Raw genomic sequence first — 25,468 nt, 5'->3', positions numbered from 1 at the left:
ATACAGTGGTAACACAACATGATTTTTCCTTACGAAGAGGTGTCATTTTTTCTGTAGCAGGAAATGAGTGTGCACTTGGAATGAGGACAAGGAGAAACTTTTAGCCTGAGAAGACAGAATACGGAGGTGAAGAGAATTTGTGTCGATAACCACAATTGTTCTGATACAACTTTCCTGGAGCAATGACTGTATTAATCAATTTAAAAAAATAAAATGTGAAAGCTCAAGCTGATGGTGGTATAGAGTTTTCTATCCAAGTATAAAGCTAGATAAAGTAGTCATAACTTTGGGAGAAACCTCCATTTTCTTCATCCTCTACTTTAAAAAATCATTGTAGATCAAACAATGTGGTCCTTGCAGGAGTGAGCAGGGGAAAATGTCGGATTTAGAGAAGTCAGTTTTCTAAAAACAACGCCACTTTTCAACATCAATGACAGAAGCAGAGAGAGCAGAAAACATATGATCTCATTCTTTCACTTGATGCATAGTCTTTTGTTCAGAGGCATGATTATTCTCTTTGGACTGATCTATACCCTACAATTCTTAGACTATCAAGACAAGTAGGGCACAGGTCTACAGAAAGGGGTAGGAGGCCCTGCTAATCTGAACAATGAAGGCTTATCTAATTAATTTCAATATTAATATGGTATTATTCATGCTCCAAGTGATAAAAGAAGCCGTGCCCCCGATAATGCCATTTTTCTACTTAAAAAAAAATAGTCTGTCTCCTGTCTTCTCTGAATAGTTCTGATGCCCCAATATAACAGAAAAAAAAAATTCTCCATAGCTGGTGTCTACAAAGAGTTTCCTTCTCATCTGCCTCATTCTCAAGCTCATGAAATCTGGTTATATTGGAGGATTTACTGGTTTTTAAATTGCTGAGTGTTTTTCAATTTCCACACTCCTTTTCTCTTGCTCTTCTCTTTACCTGAACATTCCAACTATTCATTCTTTAAAATAAAAATTAAGTGGAATATTTCTTTTAGAAAAATAAGGCAATGAATGAATTTTCAGAGGAGGAAATAGATGCAGAAAGATGCAGTCTTTCTCCTAAAGCCAAGGAGTTAATCGGTGCTAGAGAAGTGATTAGAAGCCTGGTTTTGTGATCCTGATCCCCTTCTTCATATGCCAGTGTCATCCTCATTCAAACTCTGAGTGATGCCACTTTGATCCATTTCTTCATGGGCATTGTTGTCATGTACCTAAGGCACCTGCCACAACTCCTGTCATACCTGACACACTGCATGCGTGTTGCCTTTGCAACTAAGAGACACCAGTCCACCCAGCCCACACCTTGGACACACCTGGCTCTAACTGTAACAAACTATCAATTAGAACGGTTAAAACTGATCAGTTCTCTGCCCACTAAACTGACAAGCTCTATATACCAAAATGAGATTGGCCATGAAAAGTATTTCAAATATTAGGATTGTTGTATTCCTTTGTTATTTCTCTTACCTTGGGGCATAACAGACCATGGGGATGCTTTGTTCCTGAGGAGGAAGAAAGAAGGAAGAGCCCCTTTCAGGACTAAAGGGCACAGAAGAGGCAAACATGGGGGCATAAGACGAACTTCACCTGAAGTAAACTCTATTTACTAAGCTACAGTTTCTATTTTTAAAAAGCCTTCTGTTACAGTAAATTTTGTAAGGATAGAGGAAAATATAACTTCAGCTTGACTGATGCGCTGAGAAAATGGGATCTGATTTTGGAATTTAGGATACGTACATTCTTGCTTCATGGATTGTCACTTTTATGCTCATTCTTAGCTGTAGCTTCTAGGTATTTCTTATTAAATACCAGTGGTGCCGCCAGGAGAATAGAGAGTGAGAGGCTTACTTTGTTTACTTTTTACATTCAGGATTTCATCTAGAAGCCCACAGGAGACTTCTGGTTGTATTCACAATGATGATGACAGAAGTTTAAATAAATGCAGTAGAATCCCACTGGTTTGCAGTGTAGTCATGCTGAACGCATGAATGGAAAGTTTCTTGGTGGGTTCTCTTTCATGGATGTAAAATGCAGCCATTGATATGTCTTTTTTCTTATAACTTTGTGATACGAGCAAGGTCAGAGGAAGAAAACAATGGGCAAAGATGCAAAAATTCTTTCACTGGAATGCTGACTAAATTCTGAACACTTTATATCCATTCCCCTAGAAGCTGCAGAATACAGATTCTTCAAACAGCAAAATACTGTGTCTTTTCTGCTTAAAGCCATTGGATGTCAGAGATTTAAGGGGTCTTGGTGACTGAGTCTAACATGCTGAGTTTGCAAATGAAGCACCTCACCTAGGGGAGAAAGGATCTTTCCCAAGGTCACACAGCTAGTTGGTGGCATCTGTAGGTTTTCAGGCCAGGTCACCTAACGCTTTGCCCAGTACTTTTTTGCATCATGTTTTATGGCCTCCCCTTGAACTTCTCAGCAGACTTCTTTCCTGGAGTCTGGGGAGATGCAGGACAAAGTTGGAGACGCAAGATGCTGGCTAGAAAGTATGCATGCACAACACTAAGACATGTACCTGTGGAATCCTTAGGAATCACATCATATCCATAAGAATGTGATTCGGTCTTCTTACAAATTGGGTCTGCTAGAATATACACAGTCTATGCTTTTAGACAAATTAAAGACTGTGGAATTGATGTTAGGGCCAGGGACACCAGGAACCTGTATTAGACACTGGGGCAAGGTTCATTCATCTCTGGACTTTAATGAGAAGAGTTGAAGAAGGTGGGTGAATCTGTGGGCTAAACAGAAGTTCCTGAATTTAAAAAGTCAGATCATAAATTGCAATTTTAAGCCGGACTAAGCAAGAGCATCCAGATACAGAGGCAATGAGATAGAAACCCAATGAGAGACAGTTAAAATTGTTCATGGAGTTTAAAACCTACAGGGATGAGAGGATCGTGGCAGCGCCATTTTACCTAGCTCCTCCAGCCACAGACATGTGCAGAGAAGCACCTGCTCCACACTGTCAGACTGACAAAATCATTGAGAGATTCTCTGTGCTCCAGCTCAGAGGGAATCAGATCCCTATCATCTCCCCCTCCTCACATGAAGGCTTGTGGGCTTTTCTCTTCATGATTATTTTAGCCCATTCACCACGTGACCTGGTATGAACCAAAGGGTTTCCATCATAATTCATGACTTTACAGGGATTTCTGAAAAAGGATAGTTGACTCAGCATTCCTAGTTCACACAAAGCTAGATTATTTTTCTCTTCTTTATGATCTGCTTTTCTCCTATAAAAGTAAATTGAAGTAGTTCTTAATGTCCTTTTTTCTTTGTTCTTTATAGTCCAATCCAATAGCATAGTTTTTCTTTCTACCTTCCTGAGAAATGCCATGAATTAATAGTATAAAATTTTTACATATAATTGAGATCCTGTTATTTTAAGGTTATGACTTCCATAAAACAAATGTCAATCTAAATTTTGTGAACTTTATCTTTTAATTTCTCTCCTGAGCTGTCCTTTTTCAAAGATGGTTTCTTCTATTGCCACCTAATTTGATCGTTGCTTTACATATTTTTAAATGCGGTGGGTGAGCATTTTCTGATTGGATGCCAATTTCCTGCTATAATGAGAATAGTTCTGTGTCATCCTAACTTCTCCTCTTGTACACTCAGCCACGTAACCTTAGGGATGACTAATCTATTCTCACCTTGCATCATGGGAGTGCCAAAATACAGCCATACTGGTGCTAATGAACCCAATATTTTAGGACTTGCTGACAGGAGGGTTCCTTATTCTATGACTACTATCCCACATAGAGCCATATTGGGAGTGTGTATTGTGGGTCATAAAAAGGGCAGGGCAGAGGAGCATGGTCGCGAATGTCCCAAAACCTCATCATTATGAGAAAAGTGATTCAAAATCCTGGACCCTATTGATTGGTGGTCAGAAACATCATATTCTCAAGAATGACTTGAACAGTACTCCGGGTAGCTATGGTTCAATATTAATTCATTGCTTATTCCATTTCTTGTTTACATTCATTTTCTCCATTGCTTTTTTGTACCCAACTTCACCCTTTATTTTTCACATTGTTATTGTTAATGGAGTAATTGATGAAGTATGTTCTGCTAAAGTGATGTGTATTTTTTATAGCTGTCTTCTCTAGGTACAGTAAAAACCTTAAACAGCCTTGAAATTAAATGTAATATATTTGCATCTGTATAGTTTTTATTTTAGCATCTGGAAACCATTTAGCCAGTTATTTATTTGAAAACTGGTCTTAGAGCAATAAAAGGCCACGGACTGAAGCTGTGTCTATAGTGAGCTACCGAATCAAGCCCAGGCCAGAAACTGATTGAATCCAGCCAGAAGGCTGATCCAGTAGAAAAGGGCTGCTCCAATACAAATTGGAACCTTCACTGATTCATGAAAGATAAGAACCACCATCTCTGTCACCTGAGGTTCAGTTCTAACTCCAACCAGCCTTAGAATAGGCACAGCAAACCAGTCAATTTCTTGCTGGTTTTCATGATTATATTTGAATGACAGTCATCATGGGGATCCTAGGAGGAAATATTTCCTCCTGCTTAGGGGAACAAAAATATGAACAAGTTCAATTTGCTATCAAAAGCATATGTGATATGTTTTCTACAACAGTCATCTCAAGGGATTGAGGAGGGGAGTTGGATGATGTAAAATAATTGAAAATTTGGAGAAAATGCAAGAAACACACTGGTTGAGTTTGTAAAAAACAAGAAATACATATGAAATATATGAGAGATTCTTTGAAAAAGTAATTGCTCACATTTCAAAATAAAGTTATAAGTTCAAATGTCTGTTAGCATCCTGCCTGGCACACAATTGTGCTTGATAAATGTCAGTTGGCTTCCACCTCGCTTCTTAGCACTCCTTTCTTACTCGTTCTTTATTTTTTTACTTAATAATTTTTTACATAGGCTTACCTTTATGGTAAATTTTTATAATTAATGAAAAATGTTTTAGTGTACAAAAATGAAGATTGTACCCTATTTTTCAGAAGTGTCATGGCTGTGTGTGCTAAGGTACATTTTTAAGAATACAGTCATTCTTTATAACCCCATTATACTCAAGCAGACCCTTTATAAAAGAATGAGTACAATGTCAGGCTCTATAATTTTAGAAATAATCTGGAAAACTGGGAAAGGTTTCAACAACAAGCTTATAGAAAATCCTGAAGGGATGAAACCAGAGAACTAGATGAGACCTTAATCCATACCCTGTCTACTTACAGCTGAAGAAATTGATGTGAAAAAGGGGATATTTTAATTCCAGCTACTATATTATCCTTCCTGGCTCCATGCCTCTAAAGTTCACACACTTAAGAGCACTCTACCTTGTTACAGTGGTTACTTGATAAAATGTTAGCTCCCCATATTGGACAGACTCTAAGGTGACCCTTAATTATCTCCATTTTCTGGTACTGATAACCTGTGTAATTCCTTCTACCTTTGAGTGTGGGCTGAACCTGTGATTGCTTTTAACAAACAGAATTCAGTAAAAATAATAGATTCATTTTCATTAATAGATGGTGTAAGATTCTGATTTGCATCTTCCTGGCAGACACCCTTCCTGGTTGGCATTCAGGAAGAAAGCTACCATATTCTTAGCTGCTCTATGGAGAGGGCCATATGACAAGAAATTGAGGGTGGCCCCTGGTTAACAGCTAGCAAGGAACTGAGAGCCTTGATCCAATAGCCTTCAAGAAACTGAATTCTTCCTACAACTGGAAGAGCTTGGTCCTTCTCCATGTGAGCACTCAGATGAGACCTCAGCCCTAAGCAATATTTTGATTACAGTTCCATGAGAGGCTTTAAGCCAAAGGACCCTGTTGCCTATATTTCTGGCCCATTGAAACTATGAAATAATACATTTATATTGTTTTAAGCTGCTAAGTTTTATGGTAGTTTGTTACACAGCAATAGGTAATGAATATATACCCTCATTCCCTCATCCCTTCCCAGTGTGAGACCAGTCCTGGTTCCTAAGCCAATTTTGCTCCTGGGGTCTCACAAAAGTGGGTGTTTCTCAATCTCCCCATTATTAAGTCTCCACCCTTTGGCATCATTCTGTCTCTGGAGGCTGCATTGGACCTTGTCTCTGTACTCTACAGTCCATGTCTTTTGTTGTTTTACCTCTGTCTTCTCCCTTGAGTCCCAGCCACCCAGCTGGAGCCCTAGACTGCATTTCTCCTGCTACTGGACCACCTTAGGAAGATGGGATTTTCCCAACCACATGTGTGTTCATTTGCTAGAACATATGCCCAATTTTGTTTGCATGGACATCTCAGATCTTAAACTCTATACGGAAGAATGTTACTTAGATCTTCCCTGCCTACCCTAGATTAACCTAGTAATTCAGATCCTTGTCTCTATAATAATGAATTGGTGGTTATGTTTCCAACCCTATATCCACAGACTTTGCCTATATTTTTTTCAGGCGCATCTAAACTCTGATCCACAGTGTTATATCACCGAATGAAAGTATTATGAACAGTGCTTGTGATATCACTGAATCAAAGGCTTGGAAGCAAAGCTAAGACCAGACTTTGTATATATGTATATTTTTATCCCTAGTTAAGTGATTTTTCTACAATCTTTAGTTGCTTCCCTCAAAAGATAAAAAGGCCACAGACCATCTAGCCCATACAAAACAAAGATAATCAATGATAATTTCTAGTTATATTTACAAAGGTTGCTGGATTTTCATTTCCATTGGTGATGGAAGAAGAGGAGAGGTGATAAAGTGGTGTGACACGTACTGAAAATTATTTCTTATGGCAATGTATTCTTGAGAATGGCTATAAAAATGTTTTCTAGAGTACATTGTCTTCTATCTAAGATATATTCAGCATTGTTGTACTTGAAGGCAGAAAATGGCTCAAGTGACCTCAGGCACCCAGCATGTTGCTTCTTACTGAGGAGGTAATTTAACAAACAGTTTACAGAAATAATAGAAATCTAACCTTGACTTACAAGGCAAATGAACCATTCAGAAATAGAAACTACACAAATAAAATTCAAGAGACAGCACAATTAGTATTTTGGTATATAATAAAATCTATTATCTATAAAGTTGGAAAATAGTATTTGAAATCTTATCCAACTGTCTTACTAAAAGGGTTTATGTTGATATATCTTTTTAACTTTAAACACAGGGCTACTTCCCCAAATAAGTTAAATATTTGGAAACACAGTGTTCAAGAGTGAGAAGATTGGGGTAAAGTTATGTCTACCTCTTAATGGAAAATAATTAGTTTTGACAAGTCTGCCTCAGACAGGATCACAACTATGTTATTTAACCACACATATGTGTGAAGTTTGATTTCATCAGCTGTAATATGATTGCTTTAGATATTGGGCAGTTTTAACAGATATTCCTCAAGTGATCAATGATATTAACAGCTAGCAGGTTTTTCCCATTTAACAGGTGCCAGGCTTTATGATAATTGTTTTCCACAAATTATCTCATTTAATCCTTATAGCAACACAATTGCATAAGAACTATGAAACTGCCCATGGATCAGATGACAGAATCAAGACTCAAAGAGGTTAAGAAACCTGCCCAAAGCCACATGGCTAAGGAGTATATAGCCAGGCTACAATCTAGGCAGTCTGATTCTAGAGCTATGTACTCCTCAACACTGCAAAACACTCTTCCACAGTTAATCTGAATGTAGTTTACAGCAAAGTATTTCAGTCCATTGATTACAAAGTCACTACTGGACATTTGTTGAGCACTTGTTATGATCAGGCCTTCCGAGGGCCCAAGAATGAATGAGATATGCATCCTGTTCTCAGAGGGCTTACAGCTTGCTTACAGCATTATTAGGGAAATTACAGGAAGAAGTACAAAGCCTGTGATCCTTTAAAAGTTGAGATTCCCTTTCCAAATAACCCATCACATGGTTCATTCCGCAGACACTAGCTGTGCCTTTGCATACATCTGCTCCCTACATTAAAAACCCAACACACGCCTAACGTGTCCTACTGCAAGTACCTATCACTCATCACCTGAGGGCTTTCTAGTGTCCCTCACTTATGCAGAGGGGAGGTAGAAAGTTCCAGGAGGTTTGTGACCTCTGGAGAAGTACTCAGCTAAAGATTAATGGCATAAAGGAAAAATATCCCAGCCTTCTCACTCTTCGGATGTGAAATCTCTGTGGTGGCCATTTACAGTGTCTTCTAGAGTTCTCCAGCAAGATTGAGCCTCACTTGCCCCAAGAGATAATTAGCTTGATAATACATAGTTTATTGACATTTGTTTCTTCCCGGTTTTACTTTCCTCGTTCCTATCCCAGTGCTTTCTGGAATCTCCTCTCTAATAAACTACTTAAATTCAAATATTTGATTCAGACTATAATTCTGGGGTAACCCAACATAGGACAATTTGTGAATTAATGTAATTACAATAATGTGTAAATTCAGCATCTTGCTCTACTTCTCAGTGCTTCCCTTGTTGAAAAACAGTGTTTTGCTCAAAGACTGGCAGGTTTGAAAACTTAAGGTTTACATAGAGTTTATTAAATTGTTTCATGACAAAGAAAGTGAAACGCAATGGGGAATTCTTGATAGAAGAGAAGATTAAACTATCTTTGGTGTATTTCTCAAGGCTAATAAACCTATTCTGAGGCAGCCTCCAGTAGCTGTCAGAACTGAAGGTTTTGTGTGTTAACATATCAAGTTGTGACTCCAACCTACAGAGAAGAAATTCTTCCTCACGTATTTTCAAAAGAGGTATGGTCTAAGAAGAGGCAAGTGAGAAAGAACAAGATCAGGACAGTAGGTCAAAGAGTGGAGGCAGCTTGTTACAGTAAAAAGGTCCCCAAAGTGGAAGTGAGTAAAATTGGATTCTAATGATTCTTTGTCCCTAAAAAGCTACATCATTCTGTGAAAGCTAGTGCATTTCCCAGAACCTTATCTTCCTGCAAAATGTATGCAAAAGGATGTTTGATTAGATTGATTTCTTTTTTACTTTGTTTGTTATTTCTATTTTTTAATGAAACGATGTACTTGCAGATTAGTGACTGCCTGGGTAATGAGGGGAGAAAGTCATGAATTACAAGGGGTGATGAGGAAACTTCTTGATTTGTTCCTCTTCTTGATTGTGGTGATGGTTTCACTGTTGTGCACATATTGTCAAAACTTATCAAATTGTATATCTTAAATAATTTTACCTCAATAAAGCTGTAAAAATAAGAGTATATGCTCAATGGGAAAATATAAAACAGTTTATAATGGCAAATTCCTCTTTCTCCTGATATCTCAGTGTCCTCTAACCTGCTCTCGGGAGGTTAACCATTTTTTAAATATTTTGAAACGTTTAAGTTGCTCGGGCTTTAGTTCAGGTTTCTCTTTTTATTTTATTCTCTATACTCTCTTCCTATGTGATATCATTAATCATCTTAATTTTGAATTCTATCCATATGTAAACGACTCCTAAGACTACAAATCCAGGCTAGACCTCACTTCTGAGCCCCAGGCTTAAAAATAAAATTGCCTACTAAGCCGTTCCATTTGAATGTTTTATAGACAATTCAAATGTAATGTGTCCCAAGCTACTGTTAATATTCCTTCCTTCACCTTCTCCTACAGTCTTTGCTACCTCTCTGTAAATGGTACCATCAAACGCTTCCTCAATTAAGAAATCTTTCTGTCATCTTTTCAAAATTCAAATTAAATCACAACACTCCTTGGCTAAAATCCCACCAAGAGCAGCTGATTGTAAGTGAAATAAAATCTAACTCTTTCTCACAGTTTATAAGACTCTAGATCAGCAGTTCTTAAAGAATGATCTGCAGATCCCTAGGGTGGAGTGGGTCTCTGAACTCAGGGGTCAATTTGGTCAAAGTTATTTTCATAATACTGTAAAACGTCATTTGCCTTTTTACCCTGTTAATATTTTCATGGATGCTGCAAAGGCAATAGTGAATAAAACTGTTGGCCCCCAGTATGTATGGTGGCAACAATCTATGCCAGTGACTTTGCATTTTTCTCTGCCATACATTAGCAGTTAAAAACGTGGGGGGAGCAAACTTCACATGAGAATATCCTTGATGAAGCACTACAAATGGTTTATTTTTCAAAATTTCAACTCTCGAATACACAGTTTTTAATACTCTGAGTGACAAAATGGAAAGTAGTGTACATATACACTTGTGCAATTGTTTGAGTTGTGAGCTGAACTAGCCACATTTTTCAAGGAGCACCATTTTTGTTTGAAAGAATGACTGACAAAATTATGTTTATTCAGATTCGGATGAATCTGTCACTTTGAGGGAAGCAATTGACAGTATTTGCTGCCAATGTTAAATTCAAACTTTCAAACAAACATTCAAATTTTGAAAAACTTTTTTCTACCACTGTGAGTTTGACAGTTTCCTGATGCTTTCTCCATAACGTAAGTGGTGGCTTTACTGAATGTAATTTTCCTTGATAATATACAATGGAATGTGTCAACATTTGGATGATCTGCATTATTCAGTGAACCAAGATTTTCCAAATGACCAACATGTGATGTTCAAAATCATACCAGGGAAAAGACATATTCAATGTTCGAGGTAAGCCTATGTAATTAATATAAAAATGTATTAAAAATTTATTAATATGATCCCAGATTCCAGTTTGCAACTACCTTTAAGAAAGTCCCACTTGTCAAGTTTTGGTGTTGTATCAAAGAAGATACTTTGATGTACAGTATAAACATCTGCTATAATATTACTCAAATTTCCAATTGCATAAAGCTGAATTTTCTTCATATATTTCAACCAAAAAAAACCATATCTCAACAGTTTGAATTCAGTAGCACATATAGGAATGTAGCTGTCATCTACTAGGCAGACACTAAGAAGATTTGCAAAAATACAGAATAGTATCATTCTTCCCTTTCATTTGTTTGTATTTTAGAAACTATAGTTACTTTTCATAAAACAATTCTCTTTACATCGGCATGTGTATTAGTTTCCCAGGACTGATGTAATACATTCTACAAACTTAGTAGTTTAAATAACAGAAATCTGTCTTCTCACAGTTCCAAAGGTCGGAAGTCTAAAACCAAGATGTTGATATTGGTTCCTTCTGAGGGATAACACCTCTCTCCACCTTCTCACCAGTAATCCTCAGTGTTCCTTGGCTTGTAGACACATCATTTCAATGTCTGCCTTTGTCTTCATGTAGCTTTCTCCCATGTATTTCTTTGTGTCTGTTTCCTCATGTCATCTCTCATAAGAACTTGTCATTAGATTTAGGGGTTACCCTAATCCAGGATAATTTCATCTTGAGACGCTTTGTCACATCTGCAAAAACTCTTTTTCCAGAAAACGTGACTTTTAAAGGTTCTGGAGATTAGGACATGTCAGGATTAGGAGACTTTGGAGAAATCAGCATTCAACTTACTAGGACATGTAATGTGTTTCTTATTATTTTAAAATGAAGAAATAAATACCTATTTTTACAAATTCACCATTTAATAGCCAATGTCATAAGTATCAATAAACATGACTCATATAAACTCTTGGGATCCTCAATAATTTTCAAGGGAGTCAGAAAGTCATGAGACTAAAAGGTTTGAAACTGCTACTCAGTGTGGTCAGCTCCCCCTCCAAACTTACTCACCCCTGCCTTCCACACTCCCCTTCTTTTTTTGTTTTCTTTCTACCTGTGAATTTTCAGGTCGTGAAACACACCAAACTTTCTCGCCTTTGGTACTTGCAGAATGAGAGTTTGTAAACCTGTGTTTTTAAACTCTGCAATGCCAATACTGTTAACTCTCATGTTTCTTACTAGTGAATAAGAAAGAGCCAAATTATCCTGTATATCCATTGAATCAAGAGTTATATTCCTCAAGTCTCAGTTAAAATGGCATCTCTTCTCGAAGTATTCTCACATCATCCTGTATATAGAGGCCACTCCTCATTCTATATCATAGCATCATGCATTTATCACAAGTTTTATCAATATTTTAAAATGTATTCTATTTTTATTTTTAAAAGATTATCTTATATATCTCTCAGTACACTGTGAGCTTCTTGAAGACTGTACCATATCTGTTTTACTTAATATTATATATATAATTATATATACTCAGCCTATCCCAGAGGGGTCAGCTTATAGTTTCAATTAATGGATGAATAAGTGGATTCTGAGTTAAATATATAATTTCTCTGTGTAAAGGCCACCCCTATATAAAGTCATATATGGATACAAAAATGTGGCTTTTTAAAATACAAAGCAAATCATGATATAAACTGATAGCTTACCTTTTCCCCCATTCAATACACGTTGAACAAGTTTCCATTTCAGTTTCTATATAAAAAAGTCTAGTTTATCTTTTCTTAATGGTTCAAAGTATTCCAGAATATGAGTGTGCCATCTCATAAATAGCATCCTTTTGCATGTCTCTTTGTGCATACCTATTTAACTGAAGGTGAAGTGGCTGGGTTAGATGATGTGTGCATTTAAACTTTTGATGGCTGATGTCAAATTGAGCTCCAAAACTGCTGAACAAATTTACATCCTCACTAATGGTTTAAGTAATTCAGCAGCTATCTAGAAGGTAGGACTTGAGAGGGAGCTAGGAGAGGCTGCCTTAACCAAGACTGTTTTTCTATAGGCAAATCACAGTGCTTTTCCTTAAGAGTTCAAGGTGGTGGCCGGGTGCAGTGGCTCACACTTGTAATCCCAGCACTCTGGGAGGCCGAGGTGGGCAGATCACGAGGTCAGGAGATCGAGACCATCCTGGCTAACATGGTGAAACTCCATCTCTACTAAAAATATAAAAATTTAGCCGGGGTGGGGATGGTGGACGCCTGTAGTCCCAGCTACTTGGGAGGCTGAGGCAGGAGAGTGGCGTGAACCCGGGAGGCGGAGCTTGCAGTGAGCTAAGATCGTGCCACTGCACTCCAGCCTGGGCGACAGAGCGAGACTCCATCTCAAAAAAAAAAAAAAAAAAAAAAAAGGTTGAAGGTGGCTTTTTTGTGCATATTACTTTGAAAGAATGACAAATTACTCTGCACTCACCAAGACAATCTGTGAGTCTTTGGAAACACAAATGAGATAAGGAATTAAAATTTTAATGAAGAGAAAGGGAATACTGGTATCCTTAGGGGAGAGGCAACTAGAATAGAACTCTAGACTGGAGTTCATCTATTGTTCCACCAGAATCAGTAGAACAACACTGGACAACTGAGAAAGAGACCCTCGGATCTCCGAAACCCAGAATAGAGGCATACTGAAGACAGGCACTGGTCTTGGAGTTATGTACTCCCTGCTGAGGCTTGAACCTTCTCAGGACTCTGAAAAACCCATTCATCCTTTCTGAGTCTCACTCCTACCACTAACCCCCAAGGGATGGAGACTCTAGTCCCTAAAGCCCTTTCTAGTCCAGAACTATGCTGAGGTTTTGCTTAAGGGCTAGTTATTGTCCCAGGATCAATTTAAGGAGGGGTGGGGATGAGTTATTAATTAAGCTGCAGAAATATAACTACTTGTAATAGTTTCTCATTATTGCAGTAATAAATTGCCACAAAATTAATGGCTTACAATAACACAAATGTATTATGTTATATCTCTGAAAGCCAGAGGTCTGAAGCACATCTTGGTGGAATACAATCCAGAGCTGCATTTCTTTTCTGGAAGTTCTAGAAGAAAACGTGCCCTTTCCTTGCCTTTTCTAGCTTTTAGGAACTACCTGCATTCCTTGGTTCACAGCTCTGTCTTCTGTGTTCAATGCCAGCAGCACAGCATCCTCAAATCTCTCTGACTCTGACCTTCCTGCCTCCCTTCTTTAAGTACAAGAACCCTTTCAATTGGTTTGGGTTAACCCAGATCAACCCGGATAATATCCCCATCTCAAGATCCGTCACTGGATCACAGTCCCTTTCTTTCTGCCAAGTAAGCTAACATATTCACAGGTTCTGATAATTGGGATATGGACATCTTTGGGGGAGCCGTAATTCTGCCTACCATACAAATTAAGTTTAAAAATGTACTTTCAGATGGCACAAAGCTGGAAGTCAAAATGCATGTTGTTTCCCTTTAGGAATCTTTCCAGTTATTAGTTGCTGTATAGCAAACAACCCCAAACTAGCAACAATCCTTTATTTGTTCACATATCAGCAAATTGGGCAAGGCTTGGCAGGGACAACTGATCTCGTGCAGTATCAACCGCAGCCACTCAAGTTATGCAGGCATATTTCTTCAGGCTGTTGTCTGAGAATCTGGTCAGGACTTTGGGCTGCCTGGGTGGGGGCCTCAGATATTCCCCATATGGACCTCTCCATGAATTATTTGGCTTCCTTTATGCAATGGTGGGTGGGTATCAAGAGCCAGAGACCCAAGAAAAGCAGACCTAAGTTGTATCATCTTATATGACCTAGACTGGGGAGTCTCATAGAGTCACACCTCTGCAATAATGGCAAGGTCACCCTTGTTCAAGGAGAGGGAACACAGCCCCCACATTTCTTCGAGAAAAGTGTCAGAGTCATATTATAAGAAAAGCATGGGGGATGAGAGGTAGTATTGCAGCAACTTCGAAAAATAAAATTTACCATGGGGTACCCTAGACTCTTAATTAAAACTGTTTTTAGAATAGTAATATAACCAATCTTTGAAAGCTATACACCCACAAACCATTTGAAGAGGTCTTCCTGGCATAGCCTTGAGCCAGCATATTGGAAGATTAGTGTATCTTTGAACTAAAAAAGTTCTTTTTTTGTTATTAATCTCTCCTGGGGGAAAATTTAAAAATTCTCATGCTAGCAATCAGAAGTGACATTCCACATCCTCTATTCAAAGGAAATCATGTTTATATTTCCTTCTGTTTAACTCTGTTGCACTCTTTACTTCCTGGTAACTGTCTTATTATATAAACTATAGGATAAATAAGTATGGGGGGCTTTTATGTACAACTCCAGACTCATAACCTCACCCATTGTGTCAAAACACATCAATGGACAATGAACAAATTTAGTCATCTGCATGTTTTGTCTACCTCTATGCTAAACATCTGGATTTGGGGACACATTTGGGGAGGGAAGGAATTTTTATTTTCCAGCTGAATGTTTAACCTTGGTTATGCACAGTTATTGAGTATATTATGAAGAAGCTGAAATAATTCCCAAGTATCAGCAAATACATCTCATTATTATTATTATTATTATTTTGAGACAGAGTCTCACTCTGTCACTCAGGCTGGAGTTCAGTGGCACAATCTCAGTTCACTGCAACCTCCAACTCCTGGGTTCAAGCGATTCTCGTGCCTCAGCCTCGAGTAGCTGGGACTACAGGCACACCCCACTACACCCAGCTAATTTTTGCATTTTTAGTAGGGATGGGGTTTTGCCATGTGGGACGGGCTGATCTGAAACTCCTGGCCTCGAGTGATCTGCCTGCCTTGGCTCCCCAAAGTGCTGGGATTACAGGTGTGAGCCACCATGCCTGGCCCCCATCTTCCTATTTTTAAACTTGTTTTAACTTGGTTACTTGTACTTAGGTAGATATTGATTCATAACTAATCAAAATTAGTTCTTAAAAACTTTTTCTGTTTCTCCCTGTATCTACAGAAGAAAAAGCAAAGGAGTCCTGCTCTCCTTCCCATCCTGTAGATGACTGCACTGGATTGGGTGACTGTGATTTTTTTTTTTTTTGAAGTGTCTTACGGTATCCATTCTTTCTACCTTCCTTCTTGATTTCCCTTCTTCTTTCCTTCTTGTCTCCTTTTAATATATATTTGCTGAGCACCTACTATGTGGAAGTTTCTCTGCCCATGTCCAACAGGATACTGGCAATGGAGATAAAACATGGCACCTGTCCTCAATTTGTTTATGTCATAGCGGAGAAATGGTGGGAAAGAGATATGGATGACAACCTTCCAGACAAATGTGGAAGGAAGAGTGGTTATTTCTCCTTAGTATAGAAGATGAAGTTCAAAGTAGGCTTCACAGAGAAAGTGATGACTCAAATGGGCCTTGATGGTTTATAATAGGGGTGGCTGGGAAAGGAGAGCAGGTATCACTTATTCTAGCCATGGGCCCAGTGTACAAAGGGCTACAAGCAGCAGAGGGCAGAGAAGTCTTCTATGGGCTTTATTAGAACAGTGGGATGAGGATATCAGGTTTTGCGTGTGACTCCGAAAAACAATAAAAGATAAGTTGGAGAGAAAAACAAAACAGTTTGTTCTTAGTTCTGTAGGCATTGGGTGCCAATACTTTGAAGTAGGAGAGTGACAAAGTTGGTTCTGTGTTCTAGAAGACAGAGTGAAAAAAAAAAGATTGGAAACAGGAAGGAGGGTAATTCACGTGTGGTTGTGATAAGATTTGTGGGAAAACATGACTTCTGTAGCTTTTTTTTTTTTTTTTTTTTTTTTTTTTGAGACAGAGTTTTGCTCTTGTTGCCCAGGCTGGAGTGCAATGGCACAATCTCAGCTCACCACAACCTCTGCCTCCCGGGTTCAAGCGATTCTCCTGCCTCAGCCTTCCTGAGTAGCTGGGATTACAGACATGCGCCACCATGCCCAGCTAATTTTGTATTTTTGGTAGAGATGGAGTTTCTCCATGTTGCTCAGGCTGGTCTCGAACTCCTGACCTCAGATGATCCGTCTGCCTAGGCCTCCCAAAGTGTTGAGATTACAGGCGTGAGCCACCATGCCCGGAACGACTTCTATAGCATTTTAAGTTAATTTCAAGTCAGTTACGCATCACCTTCATTTATCTAAACCTCATTAAATGCTGTGTCCATTAGTCCACAGCAGAACACTTAATTTGTCACAACATGTATATTATTTTGCAGTCAAGGTCTATACTGCCATTCCTTGAGTTGTAGCTTATAAAGGCAAGCATTTCCCATGGGTTATTTTAACTCCCATTATCTTTGTGACATATATGCATTCATGAAAAGAGAAAGGTTATTAAATTTGTCCAGAGACAGTTTCACTAGAAAGAATAAGGCGTCTGTTAATCCTAATTGGAGAATATTTGTAGGTTTGCCTGATGGGGCCTATTTAAACCAATTAAATAGATTTTGGACCATAGGCAATGACACGTCTGCATTGACAAATTCACTTGAAATAGCAACATTCAGCAAATGTTTATTAAGTTTTAACTATGTGCTAGGCACCAAGAATGCAATGGTGAGAACACTAGCATATTCAGAGGCCCACAGTCAGAAAATAAACAAGCAGACATCCTGCTACGTGGGCCAGTATTTGTTTGAAAGTGAAGTGATGGTAACTTAACTATCTTTTGTGATGGTGACATGGTACATTTTCAGTGAAAAACCGCTTAATTGAAAACAAGAAGTAAAATAATGTCACTGATCAGAAAAAAAAAGGCCTTACTTTATCAGAAATGACGAAGAGGAACAGAGAAAAACCTCTCTAGGAAAGACGAGAACTGCAGAGACGGAAGTAAGAGAGGTACACAGCAAGCGCTTAATAAATAGTTGTTGAATTAGGAGGTTATTTTACTTAGTGGGCAATATAACAGAGTGGTTTAGAGTGAGGACTTTCAAGCCAGACAACCTGGGTTTCAATCTTGACATTGTAATTTACAAGCTGAGTGTTATGGGCCTAATTATATCCCCCCAACATTCATTTGTTGAAGTCACCTCCCAGTACTGCAGAATATGATCTTATTTGGAAAAGGTGTCATTGTAGGTATTGTTAAAGCGAACTAAATATGGCCTGAGAAGGACTCTATACTTCCATATTTGAGTCCTTGTGGATGAACTGTAACCTACCTTAACAGGCAGACAAGATTGAAAACCTAACTTAGGAGCATGAGCCTGTAACAGTAGCTGAGTCTTGGCCAATTCCAGCAGCCATAATTCAATTGCTCATAGACTGCTAAGTGTTCAAATAAGGCGAAAACCAACCTGTAACCAATCCAGCTGTTTCTGCACCTCACTTCTGATTTCTGTACGTCAATTCCCTTTTTTTTGGTCTATAAATTTGCTCTGACCAGAAGCATCCCTGGAGTCTCTCTGAATCAGCCATGATTCTGGTGGCCGCCCGATTCACAAATTGTTCATTGCTCAATTAAACTCCTTTAAATTTAATTCAGCTAAGGTTTTGCTGTTGTTGTTGTTTTGGTTTTTGTTTTGTTTTTGAGATGGAGTCTCACTCTGTCGTCCAGGCTGGAGTGTGGTGGTGTGATCTTAGCTTATTGCAACCTCCACCCCTCCAGGTTCAAACTATTCTCCTGCCTCAGCCTCCTGAGTAGCTGGGATTACAGGCACCTGCCACCGCGCCCAGCTAATTTTTGTATTTTTAGTAGAGAGGGGGTTTCACCATCTTGGCCAGGCTGCTCTTGAACTCCTGACCTCGTGATCCACCCGCCTCAGCCTCCCAAAGTGCTGGGATTATAGGCGTGGGACACTGAACCCAACCTGAGGTTTTTCTTTTAACAATATGATTAGTTAAGAGGAGGTCCTGTCTTGGTCATCTCAGACTGCCATAATGCAGTACGATAGACTGCATGGCTTAAACATCAGAAATTTATTTTCTCATGGTTCTGGAAGCTGCGGGTCAGAGATCAGGGTGCTGGCATAGTTGGGTTCTAGTGAGGGCCGGCTTCTTGGCCTACAGATCACTGCCTTCTCTCTGTGTCCTCACGTGGACTTTCCTTAGTGGGGAGATATAATTCAGTCCAAAGCAGCTTCTAATCCAATATGATGTGTGTACTCAGAAGAGGAAATTTGAACAGACACGAATAGAGGGAAGACAATGTGAAGAGACACAGGGAGAAGATGGCCATCCACGAGCTAAGGAGAAAGGCAGATCGTTTCCTCCTACCCCCCAGAGGGAACCAGCCTTGCTGACATCTTGCTCTCAGACTTCCAGATTCCAGAACAATTAGGCTGTATGTTTCTGTGGTTTAAGCCACTCAGTTTGCGGTAACTTGTTATGGCAGCCCTGGCAAGTCAATGTACCGAGTAAACTTGGACAATTTACTTAACCCCTCTGTCTTAATTCTCTCACTTGTAGAATGGGAGATGATGATACACCTGCCTTTTAGGGCTTTTGTGAAGATTAAATGTATTAATATATGTAGAGTCCTTAAGTTAATGCATGTCACAGAGGGGGCAGTAAATAAGTCAGCTATTGTTTTAATAATGCTTCCCTTAGACACATAGAGACCTTGTATTTGTGTGAGAATGAATATAAGACAGTCTCTGCCAGAAGCCCCTCACCAGGTATAATCTCATTCAATTCCCTCCATCCCCAAAGGAATGATAAACATTTCTAACTCAACAAAGCTCCACAGCTCAGTGGAAAGCCCAGCAGACCTGAGATCGGACGGTCGGGGCTGTGGTAACTTCAATTTCTTCATTTGTAAAATGGGAATTAATTTCTTCCAGCATGAGAGCTTGTTGAGGAGATAAAGAGGCTGGCCTCTAGCAGGGGATCTGATGGCAGGAGTGAGGTTGAGGGCTTGGAAGTAAAGTCACCAGCCCTGACCCCTTTCTGCGTCATCCTCAGGCTCTGTCCAGTGGGCAGCATCCTGCCCCGAGCTTAGGCGTCCCCTTCGCCGGAGGTTTCAGGTGCGGCTTCCTAACACTCCAGCCTGCTGGCCTTCCTGCGGCTGCAGCTGTTCTGCTGTTGTCTCTCTCTCAGTGTTTCTCCCCTTCACCTGTTGGCATTTGCACATTTCTGCACGGCAGTGTATGGAGTACACAGCAGTATTCTCCATCTAACTGATAACAAAAAAAGACAAAACCTAAAACAAGTCCAGTCCAGCCACGGAAACAATAGACATGGTTCTCATTCTATCATGTGGAACTTGGTGCCCAGGTGGTCTGCACTGACTGTGTCAAGCTCTCAGAGACATCACTTTCTGGTGCTGCAATAATTCCTGCATCCTTCTTTCATCTCCCTCTCAAGGTGGCGATTCTCTCTCTGGTCAGGCCACACCTGGACCACAGGCTCTCTAAACCTTGAATCACCCTTGCTCATATCTGAGTGGCACCAGGTAATGTGGCTGTGATGCTTAAGCACACATTTTGGACTTGCTGACTATAAATCCAACTGCTACAATGACATTCTGGTCTTATACCCAATATTCCTCATGACATTTATCCAGTCTGTTCTGAAGCATAGGTCTGGAAAGTCATTCTGTTCTTTTCAGCTTATGGGTAAGGAATAGTTGCTTCCAAATCAAGTGTTATTTGAAAGGTCGAACCTCGCAAAAAACAAAAGTGCATTTTCTCTGTTTTTATTTATTGTTTTCCTTATTTAAGAGTTTGTTTATTTAACTGGCTGTTGGGTTATTCCCTCCTCATCTCCTTACAGACACATTCTTCTCCTCCCAAATGTAGAACAGTACACCTCACATTTGTTTACTAGCAGTTTTCTCTTCGGTACTTTCACATATTTTTATGACCCCATAGTCCATTATTCGTGCGTTGCATTTTCGAAAAGGAGGGTGGGAACAGACATTGGGACTATAGTATTGGTCTGTTTTCCAAAAGGCAACGGAAGGTAATACTCATGAAAAATAATCTAGGTCATTCTTGTCATTTCTGATGGATGCAAATTCACAATGGTGATACTTGTGCATCATAGGCATTTAACAAACACAGGTTGACAATTTCAGTGAAAGAAATTACTTCTCCATCACACTTTGACAGAATCAAAAGATATCCATTATGCCCTAACCTATCACTTAATGGAAACACTTACAAATGAATTATAGTATTTTTTTACCTCCATATAACCATGATCTTACAAAAAATAAAAGTAAATTTGCTTTTTACAAATTTTAAAGAAATCTACAACATAATGAGTAGAGCAAACTTATATGTATAAGCAAAATGTAGTATTTAAAATAGGAGTCACTAATTTTATGGAAAAAAACCATGTATTTAGACCATTAACTTTTTTTTGGTCATCCTTAACACTGATTTAATATTTTGAGACTTTTACAATATTATAACTAATGTCTTTTAAAAGATAAAGTGCATTTGGAAACAATGGAGGAAAGGAGGAGAGACAGAGGAGAGAGAAATGCACTCTTTCCTCTCATTTGGAAAACCAAATGCACTCCATGTGAGGTGTTAGAGTTATAAATATTGAAGAATAGAAGACTAGAACATGTCTTGTGACACCAGATTGAAATTGAAGGTATCAATATAAACTCCTGCTTTTTTACAGCTATAGATATACATATAGATACACATAAAAATATAGAGGCATAGATGTATTAATACATTTTTTCAACTCTGCTGAGAGTACCTAAAAGAAATGGTACTAAAAAATACCACTCTGATACCAGAAAATACCACTCTCCACTCAAAGAAACCCAGGTTCCTTCAAAAAAAAGACATATACCCAGAAATAAGAAAACTCTAAAGAATGATGAGAATATGTAAACACACACACATTGAGGCACATACAGGGGCACACTTGCAGAGGCTGCCAAATCCTGGATAATTTGAGCATAAAAATAAACAATGATAATAATGGATTATAACTCATTGCTTAAAATATGAACACATGAGTCCCTATAAGAATAATTAAATAAATTTCTAAAAATACAAAAAAATTAGCAGGGCGTGGTGGCGGGCACCTGTAGTCCCAGCTACTCGGGAGGCTGAGGCAGGAGAATGGCATGAACCCGGGAGGCGGAGCTTGTAGTGAGCTGAGATGGTGCCACTGCACTCCAGCCTGGGGGACAGAGCCAGACTCTGTCTCAAAAAAAAAAAAAAAAAAAAAAGAATTAATGGGAGGGAAGTAAAAGCCTTTTCATACAGAAGAATGCTAACTCATCAATATAGTAGGGATGATGAAGTGAGAACATCTCCAACGGATGGTAAAATTTGTGGGTAATATTTGAGAAAAACCTGGTAGATACCATGATGAAATGATCAAGCTTAATATCAGTGACAACCCAGCATTATGTTCCTCCTGATGTGATACATGGAAAACACGACATCACTTCTATGGCGTTCCTGCATGTTTTATGCATAACCTGAAACTCATCATGAAAGAACATTAGATACATTCTAATTAAGGGATATTTTGCAAATTAACTGACTTTAACTCTTTTAAAATATCAAGATCAAAAATGGCAAAGAAAGGCTGGTGGGCTGTGCTAGATCAAAGGAGGCTGAAGAGACAGAACAGACAAATTAATGTGTGATCTTGTTTTAGATCCTGGCCTGAAAAAAAAATGTGAATGGTGGATTAGAAAATAACACAGGCCAATGTTAAGTTTTGATAATTGTACTTTGAAATACTCCTTATTCTTAGGAAACAATCGCCAAAGTATTTAGGGGTAAAAGGGCATGATATCTTCAACTCGTTTTCAAATAAAAGACATGTATTTACTTTGGAAAAAAATACGTGGGTATGTTTGCGTGTGTGTGCACATGAGAGAATATGATGAATCAAAGGGATAAGTTTGTTGTCAATAATTGGTGAACGTGACTATATGGATATATAGAAATTCCTTGTGCTATTCTTGCAACTATTCAGTCAGTTTGAAATTAGAAGAAATAAAGATATATTTTTAAAAGTTCTATATGAAAAAAAATCATCCAATGTGGAGACATTCCTTTTTTTAAGAAAAAATTCAGCATGTCTAAGAAGTGATATTCCAGATGTGTGAAGCAGTAAATTCAATGTCTGGCTGCAAAAATATTTAACTTCTTATGTGCAATAGTTCCAAATGAGGTTCAGACAAGTTGCTTTTACCAAGCATGCTGACATGCCTCAACTTAAGAATTTGTCTTTTTGAGAAAAACCAGCCTCATATATAATTGATTTTATTTATGAGACGTGTTCAAGTATTAGTAGTCCTTTATATTAAGTCCTTTCTATGGATAAACATTGGCATTGTTTAACTTCAGTCAAGGTCTTTCTGTCTTCTCAGATCTTTTTCAAAATATTCCCTTTGGAAAAATAATATTGCACGGGAAAAAAACTGCAGTACTGTGAGGCCTAATCGCAGAACGAAATCAGGAGCATTTGGTCATTGGAAAAGATACTTGTTATTGTCAAAACATTGAGAGAAGGCATGTGATGTAGCCACTACATTCCTTAAACTCCACAATTATCAGATTGAAGATAAGCAGTCCAAATTAGGATTTAACGCTTTCAAACATAAGTGACAAAATTGAGAGACATATATCAGGCCAAAGAAATGCAAAAATATACAGCTCTGCATTTGAGCCATAGAGATAAAAGCTGTGGAATGTTGAACACATTGGCAGCTTTCCTGGTTTAGAGAAATAAAAAGCAACTTATGGTGGTGATAGCAGAGTGTCTTGATACTGACTACTAAGTTTATCTCAAGACCAGTATATTTTTGTTTTCATCTTGCGTTTTTTAAAATTCAGTTTATGGATTTTTCACTGAAAGTGCATAAAGTTATTAGGAGTTAAATTTATAGAGAATAAAATTTCCAGGGCCTAGCAATATTCTATACATTGTTAAGTGCATGTTTCAGCAATAATAATTCCTTATGGATATGATGTTTTGCTGTTTGCAATTTTTTTTTCAAATGTTAAGTGTTATTTTATGTCTAGCTTTTTGCTAAACATTGTGAGATTCATCATGTTGTATATGGTTGTATTACGGTTCTCCAGAGAAACAGAGCTTCTGTGTGTGTGTGTGTGTGTGTGTGTGTGTGTGTGTGTGTGTAGGAAGAGATTTATTATAAGAAACTGGCTCACGTGATTATGGAGGCTGAGAAGTCCCATCTGCAAGCTGGAGACCCAGGAAAGATGAGATTGTAAGTCCAGTCAAAGGGTAGAAGACCAATGTCCCAGCTCAGGCAGGCAGGCAGGCAGGAAGCAAAAAGCACAGATTCCTCCTTTTCCCACCTTTTGTACTATTCTGGCCCTCAATGGATTGGATGATGTCTATCTATATTGGGGAGGGAAATTTACTTTACTGAGTCCACCAATTCAAATGTAAATCTCATTCAGAAACATCCTCCTGGACACACCTCAAAATAATGCTTAATATGGGTACCGCTGGGCCCTGTCAAATTGACACATAGAATTAACCATCACAGTGGTTGTAGTTTTTTCTCCTTTTGGAACAAATATAATACAATTTATATATCCATTCAGCTGTGATGGGCATTTAAGTTGTTTTCAGTTTGGGGCTCTTGTGCATGTCCTTTGGTGAATATATAGATGCATTTTTGTGGGTTAGTATAGTCCTTAGTGGAAAATTGCTATGTCACAATGGGACATGAATACTATTGCCAATTTCCGAAATGGTTGTACTGATTCACACTCTGTCACAACACTTGAAAGTCACAGTTGCTTCATGTTCTTGCCAACACTTGACATTATTAGTCTAATCAAGCAGGAAGGAGTAGCTTGGGGCAGACAAATGCTCCTGTTGAGATCAACTCAAAACCTACATTTAAAAAAAAAAATTGCTTAAAGGCATCTGAGAGCTGCTGAAACAATGAGAACTAGAAGGACTGAGATTCCAAAGAGAGGACAAATGAAGAAATGTGAGTTTATCATTTGTAGCTGCCTTTTTTCCTAAAAAGATTTGCAGATTCTTGGTGTGGGCAACAGGCCAGGGATCCAAGATCTATTCTGGGAGAAAGGCTGGGAATGGCCAACAAGTGAGACTTTTACAGTTCTCTAAAGCTGGAAAGACAAAAGTGGGGACTTCACAGTCCTCCAACACACAGCCAGTGTTTCAACACATTTGCCAAATTCTAAAGCTGTATAGAATAGGAAATTAAAGAGTTATGTTGAAAACATCTAAAAAGTAGAGCAGAATGTTCCTCAGTCCCATACTGTTGAGTAGATGACAATGAGAGTGCAGGACCCACCAAGGGCTGGGTCCCTGTGAATACCCTTGGTCTCAGTCCCAGGGTTATGTTTCAAGAATATGGGAGAACCAGAGGTGTCAGAGGCATTCAAACCAAAGCGACCCATTTTGAGTAAGGCCTAGGAAATGAGGCTTGGACTTGCTGGGCTGCTTTCTCAGAAAGTTAGGCATTCTGAGCCTCTAGCTGCTTATGGTTAAGGGAACAAATTAATAATGTTTACTAAACAGATGCAGACTTGGGAGTGTCCAGATATCCCGATATCTGGAGAACAAAGGCATTCCTAATTTTGCTTTAAAGATAATATTGATTCTTGCAAAATATGGTAATTAAGAAAATTAACCCTTTATCACAAACCCTTGAAGCAGACCACAACTCTCTATATATACGAGCATTGTCCCTAGGGTGGGACACGTTCCTTCTCTTGCTTTCAGGAACATCCTACTCTGTCTATGGAGTAGCAGTTTTTTCACCACTTTACTTTTCTAATAATCTTGCTTTTTATTTGCGAGAATTCTCGCCCTGAATTCTTTCTTGGGCAAGATCCAAGAACCTTCTCTTGGGGTCTGGATTCAGTCCCCTTTCCTGTAACAGAGGTAGACCGAGCCTTAACTTTGCAATGATGGCCTCAACTGAGTGCATAATTAGATCAAAGTGATAAGTTCCCACTTTTTCAGTCTACTATA

The sequence above is a fragment of the Nomascus leucogenys genome, chromosome 22a, assembly GCF_006542625.1.
Source record: "Nomascus leucogenys isolate Asia chromosome 22a, Asia_NLE_v1, whole genome shotgun sequence".
NCBI classification, from domain to species: Eukaryota; Metazoa; Chordata; class Mammalia; order Primates; family Hylobatidae; genus Nomascus; species Nomascus leucogenys.
The sequence above is the reverse complement of the archived record's forward strand: the minus strand, read 5'-3'. Positions refer to the sequence as shown.